A 12,129-nucleotide genomic window follows, 5' to 3' on the forward strand; every position below is an offset into this window, starting at 1 on the left:
ACAACAAGAAAATTTAAAGTTAAACTGACACACAATCCCTAAATCAGCCTGTTATGCTCCTAATTTAAAAATCAGTTACTATGTGAAATAGTGATAGCATGTCAGCCTCTGCTTTGAAACTCTTGAATTTTGTCATTTGGTGTTTGTGTCACAACCTTAAAATTATTTAAATATACTTTTTAATATCTATTATTTAAAAAATATCTTTGAATTGAAGATACTCCTAAAGCTTTGAAGAAGCCAACCTCAAAGCACTGCATTCCTAGTGTGCCACTTTTATTAGAAGTGGTGCATAAAACATTTGCTGTTGACAAATCTAATTCATTAAAAGGTGAGATGGATGCATTTTAAAATAACTGGCTGGCATCATTATCTGCAATGCCTTTTATAAATTATTCCTGTTTTCCCTTTTGACTGAACTTGTCACAGTTCCCTTTCAGAGTCTGAGTGTTATACCTTCTAGTCAGTGCTTTCAACATGTTTAGACAAGTCATAAGTTAAACAAGCAGTGGTATTTTATTTTCTAGAAATGAGAAAGGGTAGCAGAAATACTTACAGATTATTTCATTCAATTTGCTGATTTTTAACTAAAAACAAGCAAAGTCAGTGGTGGTTTCATCTCACACAAAGGATTTAAAAATAAAACCATACTGTTTTGGGTAGAAAAAAAATTTCAAAGAAAGAAACATAAAGAGAGATGCTGGCAGCCCTGCTGCACTGTTGTGCAGACTTAGTTTAAAACTGAATTGTCCTTCCCCTGACATAGGAGATCAGGTACATCATAAGGCTGACAGCTGGCTGGCACACTAACTTTCTAAAGGAAAACACAAATTGTGTTTCTCTTAGAAGCCAAAGGAATAGAATTATAGAAGCCTTCAAGGAAACTGAGTAGGCAGAGTACAAATTATTTAAAATATGAAGAAAAATATTTCTTACCTTGTTTTGTTTAGGAAGACTAGAAGACTGAGCTGGTCTTGTAATCCTAAGGAGGTAGAAAATTATTTCCTTCCAACTTGTCAGTAAAAGAGCTGCCCTTTCTTTAGCATCTTCAGCAGTTTTTTTTCCAAAATACACAAACACACCTATAAAATAATTAGATAAAACTTTATCATTGCCACAATGAAGGGAGCATAGTCACAATATTAGTTATCTACATTGGTAGTGACAGTACTATCATTAGGTCATGACGTATGGGCTTGAGCCAAGAGATACTGAAAATACATAAAGGCTGAGGATGGAGTACCTAAGAAATGCTTATTAACAAGACTGATCCATGGCTTACAAGCACATGGGTAACAGAGGCACCTAGGAAAATGCATACTCAAAGCATTCTTTTTATTTTTATTGATTTTTCAAATGTTCCTAAAGAAGTGTAGATGATAGAGAGTAAGGGATGGCTGCATGTTATAAAACAAGCAATACTTTTCAATATAATTACCTTTCCTGTTTAGTTACCAGTTGCCCCATAAGTTTATTAAAACCATCTTTTCCCCACTCTTTTGAGTTATCTTGTTAAGACAGATTCTGACTCAATTGATCTGGGGTTGAGGCCAGAGATTCTGTATTTCTAACAAGTCCCAGGTAATGCCACCAATGTTGTCGGTCTATGGAATAAACTTTCACTAGTAAGGTTCCACCAGTCTGTCTGTCTTTCCTTGTACCAAAATACACTGTTGTCATTCTTGGCTATTGGCCCTTTGTCTTTCCACATAATTTTTGAATCTTTTATCAAGGATTCTCCCCTCCCCACCAAAACAGAAATTTGATTGAGATTGCATTGATCGAATTGAGCATCTGCAAAACGTTAAGTTTTCCAAGCCATGTGTATTGTATATCATTCCACTTATTGAAGTCTTATTGTCACACAGGAATGCCTTACTATTGTCCACATGGGAGTTTTGCACATCTCTTGTTATGTTATATATATTCTTAGGCACTTCATATTTTGAATGTTTGTTTAAATAATATCTTTGTAAAATCTATCTTTTTCCTTTTTTGTTTATGTATGTATTTGTATAATTTTTGTAAAATTATGTTTTTATCCAGGATATTTGCTTAACTTTTTTTCTGTAGTTTAAACTTTTTTTATGTACAAATAATTAGTTTTACTCCTTCATTAAAAAATTTAGTTTTTATTTTTTTATCTTGCTTACTAAAAGAAAAAAATAAATGTACTCTTTAATAGAAAAGACGTTTTTGTTATCTATAATCAGCCAAACTGATCTCATGTTTAGGCCTAGGTTGACTGGAAAACTGAGATGAAGAAGGTTCAAAGTATTTCTTTTGGTATTTAAGATTGTCCTCAAACTTATGGCCTTTCTCTGATGTCTGATATACAAGTGCTTAAATATTACTAACATCTATTATCCCAAGCTCACTTCCAGTTGATATTTCATCCGAAACAGACAAAAACTCTCATGGAAAACTTGGCCTCTCTGGGAACTGAATTTGAACAAAAGAGGGACAGAGGAATTACGACCAGGGTAATGGTTCAGTTCCATCCAAGAACTAAGGTGGAAATGCCAATTCTAGAAAGCCATTACAGAGATACAACTATCACCTACATTCCGTAACTAAGATCACATGATTTCTTGGAAAACCCATAAATAACTGAAATTACTTTCATGATGACAATGTCAGCCTGTTCTAAGGCTAATTATCCTTCTTGATAGCTGTCACTCAATCAGCTTGACAAGGAAAAAATTAACATTTACTGTTCCACTAACTGTCATTGTTGTTAACATTGGCTACCCGAGGAAAGGTAAATATGCATGATGGTGGGATGGAGGAAAGGGTAAAGAAAGAGAAGGAGGCAGTAACTAAAACAAGAACCATCATAATAATAAAAATGCAACAAATTGTTTCTTTAAAATGTGTTCATAATCCACTATAAGTAACTATGAAGAAGTATAGCAATATAGAAAATGCTAAAATGGAGAAGTGAAAACAAGACCCATGACAGCATGTACACATTACATTGCAACCGTTTAAAAATACATGCACAAAACTTTTGATTAGGAAGATCAGTGTGTATTTTTCCCCATCTTCTTCCAGAGATCTCCTTAAAAAGATAAGAAAGGTGTATGTTGGAGGTGGGCAGAGACGATGTAGAGTCCTCTCTACAAATTTGTACAAGGTAAGACAGATGAACGAGTGTTCACAGAAGAAATGGAGTGGGAAAGCCAAATTCTAGAATGTGTGCAGAGAGCACTGCAGCTAAAGGAATGATCTGATATCCCTGGCAGAAGTATGGATTAAGAAGTGAAGCTAAAATATGTGATCAATTGAAGATTTGTCCAAGAAACACTGAATCTCCCTCCCCTATCATTTTGTACAGGCAACTACTTTTTTATTTTGTCCATAGTTAAATACCTGACCATAAGTAAGAAAGGAAAAAAAAAGTAGATGGGAGAAGTGTTGTGTTTGAGGAAATGAAATAACTGTTTAGAAATCTAGGAAACATAGTATGGATATGGGTGCCCGAAAGAGAAGTCTGCCTCATTCTGGCCTTAAACTGACTTCCAGCATATTCCTGTTTCCACCTCTTCACTGTAAAGCCCATGCCAGTCAAATCAGTGCCATCCAAATATAGTAGCCTTTTTATTTTCTCTTTTCTAATATGCATGCATAGCCAAGGAAAAAATATATATGTTTTTTTCACATTTGAGACCAATGTAAAACAAAAATTTGTCCCAAAGAAATCAGAGATAAATTAATTAATAGAACATGTAAATTTTCCATCATCTTGAGAGAGTAAAGAAAAAAATATACATAACACAAGACCAGAAGCCGGACTTCCAGTTATGGTTGAATGTGATCATCATATACTCTTCCAAAAAACTAAAAGGGTAGACAAAAGTGACAAATACAACTATTTCAGTACTCTAAAAACTGACCAAAGGAATATAACAATTTAAGAAACAGTCACATTTGAAAAATTACTAATATTTTGGTAAGAATTTAGGACCCTGTGGCATTCTGGCCTGGAGCTATTTTATTACAATCAACCACACTTCAGCCAGGACAGAGTTTCTTTCAGTGTGAGGACGAGCATAAGATCTTGAAATATCTTTGCTGTGGTCAAAGGGGCACACTTGAGTTCGAGTGGTAGGTGATGTTTAAACCCAAGTGTTTCAGTAGAACTGATGATCTTAGAAGTGGCAAGCAGGGAGAGCCAACAGCTCTATTAATTCAAAGTCATGGTCATGGTTGGGGCAAGCATATTCTTGGCAAAAGCAGAGTATGTGTAATAAAGACTGGAGAGGAATAAACTAGCCACACATTTCTGAGGCTGAGTGATCACATGAACAGAGGAAACGTGAAAGAACCCAGCAGAAACCAAAAGCTAGGACACAACTGAAAACTGTAAACTTTAAATGAATTCCTCTGTTGAGAGAGAGATCCATGAAGAGATCAGAGACAAGCTATTGACCTGAAGTGTTTAAGCACAACTACTGTACAACCATTGGCTTTTCATTTAAGCTACACAAAGAGGCCAGTCCTAGGAAGCCAAATGTAAAACTCAAAACAAAAATCTTAAAACAAAACAAACAAACAAATAAAGATACATCAGTGGCCGCACATCACAGGGGAGATTGATGTCACTGATTAAATTTAGGCAAATGTTTAAACAAAGAAACCAGCAAATAAGCAAAGCAACAACAACAATATTTAGGGATTAAGATATTAGAATCCAGAGCTGATTTAAATATATGATCTAAAAATGTCCAGTTTTCAACAAGCAATTATGAAGCATGCAATGAAATAGGAAAAAAGCCATTAAGAGGAACCTTCTGGGTGTTCCTAGATGTTGGATTTAAACATAGACTTCAAAGCAGCTATTACGAATATGTTCAAAGAACTCAAAATGACCATATTTAAAAAATAAAAGGAAAGTAAGACAATAAATAAAAAAGACATTCTCAATAAAAAGACAAAATTTTTTTAAAGAACAAAATGGAAATTTTGGAGTTGAAAAGTACAATGCAAGAAAAGACAATTCACTATAAAGACTTGACAGCAGATTCAAAATGACCTGAAAAGGAATTGGAGAACTAAAGATAGTTAATATAAATTACTCAATCTGAAAGAACAGAGAGAAAAAAAAGATTTTTAAAAAATAAGCAAAGACTCAGAGACATTTGGGACAATCATAAACATATCAAAAAACATGTAATAGCATCAGCAAAGGAGTAGAGACAAATAAAGGGATAGGAAAAAATGAGGGACAAAAACATACCAAATGAAATGAAAAACATTAATCTACTCATCACAGAAGTTTAACGGACAAATATAAAGAGATCAATATCTAGACATAACATAAGCAAACTATTAAAGGACAAAGACCAAGAAACTAAAACCATCAAGAGAAAGCTAACACAAAACATATAGGTAAGCATCAATAAAGCCATGGAGGCCAGAAGTCAGTGGAATTAGAAATTCAAAGTGCTGAAAGAAAAAGACTGTCCACCAAATACTCTATATCAAGAATAGCTGTCCTTTAAATTGAAGGCAAAATATAGTCATCCTTTTAAAACAGAAGACAAAATAAAAATTGAGAATTTGTTGCTAGCAGACCTGTCTTAAAAGAAATAGTAAAAGAAATCCTTCAGGCTGAAAGAAAATGACACCAGATGGCATTAACACAGTAAATATTTGGGTTAATATGAAAGGCTGTAAAATATTATCTCATTTCTTTTCACTGAATTTTTTAAAAGACATAGATTGTATAAAGCAATATCTATAACAATGTATTGTTTATTTTATAACATGTAGAGATTTAATACATATGGCAATATCACAGAAAGGGAGAAAGAAATAGAACAACATTAGAACAAAGTTTTTATATTTTATCAAAATTAAGTTGGTATTATCTGGATGGTATTAAATTGGTTATGTTAAACAAAGATGTAGAATGTATTCCCTAGAGCAAACACTCAGAAAATAACTTTTAAAAGGTAAAGTTACACTAGAAATTTAAATGTGTGTACACTAAAAATATTTATTTAATACAAAAGAAGGCAACCAAGGCAGAAGAAAGGAAAAAAAGATAGGAGTCATATAAAAACAAAGCATAATGGAAAATGTGAACCTAATCAGATCTATAAGTACATTAAATATAAATGGTCTAAACATCTCAATCAAAAACAGGGATTGTCAGACTAGATTTAAAAAGGCAAGATGTAACTGTGTCATCTATAAAAGACATATTTTACATTCAAATATGAAAAATAAATTAAAAGTAAAGGATGGCAAAGGTAAGCCATGAAAACAGTAACTATAATAGAGCTGTAGTTACTGTACTGGTATTAGACAAAACAGGCTTTAAATAAAATTTCAAAATGATAAAAAGGAAAATACATCATAAAAATATAATACTTATAAATGTATACACATCTAAAACAAACAACCAAAATCAGTGGAACAAAAAATGAAAGAATTGAAAGAAGAAACAGACAATTTGTTACAGATATTTCAAAATTTTGCTGCCAATAACTGACAGAATTAAACGGAAAATCTATAACAGAATAGAAGATTTGAATACCGTCAACCTAGTCAATCTAATTAACATATATAGACTACTCTACTCAATGATAGCAGAATACACATTTTTTTCAAATGCCAAAAAAGTTTTCCAAAATAGAACATATGCCACATCATAAAATAAGCCTTAATAAACTAAAAATGAGTGAGATCATAAAACGTTCTTCAAGTACAACAGACTTAACTTAGAAATCAATAGCAGAAAGAAATCTTGGAAAACCCTCAAATTTGGAGTTAAAGAACATATAGTAAGTCGGAAAAGAAATTACAAAGGATATTAGAAAATATTTTTTACTGAATAATAGCGAAAACATAATACATCACATTTAATGGGATACACAAAAAGCAGTGGTTAGAAGGAAATCTATATTTCTACCTGTATCAGAAAAGAAGAAAGTTCTCAAATAAAAACTTAAGATTTGATCTTAGGACACTAGAAAAAGAAGAGCAAACCACATCTAATGCAAGAAGAACAGCAACACAAAAGATTACAGCAGAAATAAATGAAATAGAAAAGAAAAAAAAATAGAAAAAATAAAAAGTTGGTTTTTCAAAAAAGTCAACAAAATTGAAAACCTTTAGCTAGACTGATCAAAAAAAGGAAAAATCACACAAATCACCAAAATAATACATGAAAAAGCTGTTACTATTGACCACACAAGTCAAAAAGATTATAAAACAACACAATGAACAACTTTATGCCAACAAAGTACACATACAAATGAAATGGACACATTCTTTAGAAAGACATAAATAAACTGATATAAGATGAAATGTGAAAAAGGAATAGACCTAAAACAAGTAAAGAAATTATATTAGTAATTCAAAATCTTCCTACAAAGAAAAGTCCCAAGGATTTCACTGGTCAATTCTATGAAATAAAAAAATAAAATAATTTTAACATTTCACAGACTTTCAGAAAACAGAGGAAAAAAATCTTCCTAACTCATTCTATGATGACGGTATTACCCTAATAACAAAGCCAAATACATCACAAGAACATAAAATTGCAGGCTAAATGCTTATATTTAAAAAGGTAGTTCTAAAATCAATTAGCCTAACCTTCAACCTTAAGAAACTAAAAAAAGAAGAGCAAGCTAAACACAAAGAAGCAAACGATAAAGATTAGATTGGGAATAAAAAGAGAACAGAAAAACAATAGATAAAATAATGAAACTAAAATTGATTCTTTGAAACATGAACAAAATTCACAGACTTTTAGTTTGACTGACGAGAGAGAGAAAAAGAGAGAAGACAAATTACTAAAATTAGTAATGAAAGAGGGGACATTATTACTGACCTTATAGAAATAAAGAGATCATAAGGGGTCACTATAAACAACAATAAACATCAAATCTTATAACCTAGATGAACAGACAAATTTCTAGAAAGGCAAAGTAGTGAAATGACAGATTTAAAAAAAGTATGAGTAGACCTATAACTAGGAGGCAGATTGAATTAATAAATCAAAATTTTCCCACAAAGAGAAGCCCATGGCCAGATGGCTTTGTTGGTGAATTCTACAAATATTTAAAGAAGAATTAACACTAATCCTTCACAAATTCTTCCAAAAAACAGAAGACAAGGGAATACCTCCCAACTGACTCTCTGAGGTCAGTATTACTCTGATACCAAAACAAGACAAAAACATTACAAGAAAACTATAAAACAATATCCCTTAAGAATACAGAGGCAAAAATATTCAGCAAATTGAATCCAGCAACAAATAAAAAGAATTGTACACCATGACTAAGTGGGATTTATCCCAGGAATGTAAGGTTAAATCAACACGGGAAAATGAATCTATGTAATATACCTTATTAGTAGAATAAAGTACAAAAACTACATGATGGTCTAAGAGAAGAATGTGTCAAAATCCAATATCTTTCATGATAAAAACACTCTACAAACTAGGAATAGAAGGGAACTTCATCAACCTGATAAAGGACATCTACAGAAAACCCACAGCTGATTTCATCCTTAATGGTGAAAGACTGCAAAATTTGCCATTAAGATCAGGAACAAGACAAGAATGTCCATTTTTACCACAACTATTCAACAGTGTACTGGAAATCTGAGCCAGGACAATTAGGCAAGAAAACCAAATAAAAGACATCCATTTGGAAAGGGAGAAGTAAAACTATCTATTTAGAGATGACATGATCTTGTATGTAGAAAATCCTAAGGAATTCTAAAACAAACAAACAAAAAATCCCCAAACTGTTAAAGAAACTGAATTAGATCTAAATAAATAAGACATCCATGTTTATGGATTGAAAGATTTAATATTGTTAAAGTAGCAATACTTTCCAAATTATTCTATAGCTACAAGGTAATCCCTATCAAAATCCCAGCTGCCTATTTTGCAGAAATTAACAAACTGATCTTAAAATTCATCTAGGAAGGCAGAGAACCCGGAATAGTCAAAAAATCTTGAAAAAGAACAAAGAGAACCACATTTCCCATTTTTCAAAACTTACTACAGAACTACAGTAACGAATATTGTATGAAAGGACAGGTATAAGAATAGAACATGAAATCAATGGAATAGAACTGAGAGTCCAGAAATAAACCCATATTATATCTAACTGATTTTTGATGAAGGTTTCAAGAAAATTCAATAGGGAAAGATTAGCCTTTTCAAGAAATGTTGATGAGACAACTAGATAGCAATATAAAAAAGAATGAAGTCAGACTCCTTCATCAAAAGATATTTAAAAATTAACTCAAAATTAATCGAAGATCTAAATATAAGTGTTAAAATATATAAAATTCTTAGAAGAAATCATAAGTGTAAATCTTGACCTTAGATTAGGCAATGGTTTCTTAAGTAAAACACCAAAGGCAGAATCAACAAAAGAAAAAATATAGATAAATTGGACTTCATCAAAATTAAAATAAATTAGTGCTTAAAAAGACACCATCAATAACTTAAAAAAAAACAAACACAACCTATAGAATAGGAGAAAATATTTGCAAATCAAATATCTGATAAGGGGACAGTATCCTAGAATATTTTAAGAACAATTATAGCACAACAATAAAATGATATATAATTCCATTTAAAAATGGCAAACGATTTAACTAGGTATTTCTCCAAAGAAGATATAAAAATGGCCAATAAGTACATGAAATGATGTTGAGTATCACTGGTTAGTAGATAAATGCAAATTGAGACATGAGATAAAACTTTGTAGCTCACCAGAATGGCTATAAACAAAATATAAACAATAACAAGTATTGGAGAGGATGTAGAGAAATTGAAACCTCATACACTGCTAAGTGGGAATGTAAAGGTCTCTCCCTCATCCTGTCAGTGGGGATATTTCCTTAAAAGCACTTTGCATTTTGTAGTTATTTTTGTGATCTCTCCCACTAAACTGAAAGCACGTGAAGATAGGAATTAGGTATCTTTTCCCACCCCCAAGTGTATCAGGCAGGGCACTTGTCATTCTATGTTATCGGCAATCATTGATTTGCTTACCTCTCCCACCACTAGACTATAATCTTAAAACAGGGACTGTGCCTTCTCTATTTCTACACCCCAGTACCTAATCTACTAGGTGACACAAGAAATACAAAGAAAAAGTTAAATAGGAGATCCTAAAGTGTGGTACACAGATCCCTGATGGAGCCTCAAAATTCTTTCAGGGCATTCTCAAGGTCAAAACTATTTTTCTTAATAATATGCCATTTCACTAGGATGACGTTTGTACTAATAGTGCAAAAGCAATGATGCTGTAGCACAAAGTGCAGTCTCCAACTCATATTAGTTGTATTCATTTTCTATTATTGCTGTAGTAAATTGAGGCAAATTTATTGTCATAAAACCACACAAATTTATTGTCTTACAGTTTCTTAGGTTATAAATCTGAAACATATCTCACTAAGCTAAAAACAATGATTGGCAGGGCTGCATTCCTTTCTGGAGGCTCTGAGGAGAATCCAGTTTCCTTGCAATTTCTAGCTTTTAGAGGCTGCTCTCATTCCTTGGTTTTTGGCCCTCCTCCCCCATTTTCTAGCTAGCTATGCGGGTTGAGTCCTTTTCACACTGCATTACTCTGAATTCCTCTTCTGCCTCCTTCTTCCATTTTTGAGAACCACTGTGATTACATTGGACCCATCTGGATAATCCAGGATAATCTCACTATTTTAAGGTAAATTGATTAGCAAGTTCAATTACGTTTGGCCATATAATGTAACATATTCACAGGTTCAGGGATTAGGGTATAAGCTTATTTGGGGGGCCATTTTCCTGCTTACTATATATTTTTTTCTTCTACCACCACACAGTTGGAAGAAAAATAATGCCAGGTTCATTTAATAATGTCTTTGATGAGGCAATAAAAATTAGAAACTATATTAAATCAACTTTTGAGGAAAGTAAGAGTTTTCTCAAAAATCAAACAAATTAGACTGTCATTTCATGGCAAACATTAGACATCATTTGTTGCCAATGATAAAATTAGAGATTTCAAAGCAAAATAAAAATTTTGGAAAATTTCATAAGCTGTTAGATGTTTTAAGATTTTAAGATTTCCTGATGAAACTGCTGGTGATACTAACAAATGTGATTTTTTGACATTGTATAATGAAATGTATTAATATTTGAAAGATCAGTATACCTCAGTGAATTGAATATTTTCCATATGGCCAATGCATTATGTACAAAATCATGTGTTTGTAAAGATTCATTCAAATTTCAAGATAGACCAAGGGACTTTAAAGTAATAGCACAAAAAGTTCATTGATATGTTTTTAGAGTCTACGTTGCAATTAAACCTTAAGAAACTATCACTTGTTAAACTCTGGTGAAAAGGCCATTAAAGTACTCCTTTCTTTTCCAACATGTTTATATGAGCTTGGATTTTTGTTCACTTACTTCAACCAAAATAATAAACCATGACAGATCGAATGCAGAAACAGAGGTGAGAATTCAGCTCTCTTCTATTAAGCCAGACGTTAAAGAAATTGCAAATCTAAAACAATGCCACTCTTCTATTACAACTCATGTTTTGGAAAAATATATAGTTTTTAAAAAAATGCTGTTTATGTTACCACATAATGGCTTTATTATTGAATTAAATATTTTTTAAAGTCAATTTTTATTTATAACATAATAAATATAAATAGATATAATTACATACATAAAAACTCATCAGTAATTTTTAACAGTGTAAGAGACTCGTGAAACCAAACATTTGAGACCTGCTGGATTAGATAAATAGGAAAGCCCCAGAAAGATCATGATCAGGTAAAGTTAATCAAAAGAATGAGCACAGGTAGCCTCAATAATACCAGGGTACAAAAAGCAACACAAAAACAGAGCCTAGAAAAAGGGCATCATTTACAAACAGCCCACTCCCAAACTTTCCCAATTAAATCTGAATAGCAGAGGACAGAGCTCACCATTGCTAAATTGCCCATAGGCATTTTTGAGGTCAGGTATGAACATATGCTAGAAAAGGAAAGAATGATATATTTTTAAAAATCAAAAAGTAGTAAATTATGTGATTATACACAAAACTTGCATTTTTAAAATGAAAACTATTTGGTGAGCTGAAATCTAAAAAAGCAAGAAAATGG

The 12,129-nt window shown here is 32.1% G+C and overlaps 1 protein-coding gene across 1 annotated transcript in view; it reads right to left on the reverse strand.

The window, feature by feature from the left end:
• The window catches only part of KIAA0825 (KIAA0825 ortholog), a 364,821-nt gene that overhangs the window by 345,187 nt on the left and 7,505 nt on the right, over positions 1 to 12,129 (reverse strand). Inside the window, exon 2 of the mRNA XM_023522742.1 lies at positions 937 to 1,082. The gene's annotated coding sequence lies outside the window, so the exon portion shown is untranslated. The remainder of the gene's footprint in view (positions 1 to 936; positions 1,083 to 12,129) is intronic.

Source organism: Pteropus vampyrus, unplaced genomic scaffold (assembly GCF_000151845.1).
Source record: "Pteropus vampyrus isolate Shadow unplaced genomic scaffold, Pvam_2.0 Scaffold11, whole genome shotgun sequence".
In the NCBI taxonomy this organism is placed as follows: Eukaryota; Metazoa; Chordata; class Mammalia; order Chiroptera; family Pteropodidae; genus Pteropus; species Pteropus vampyrus.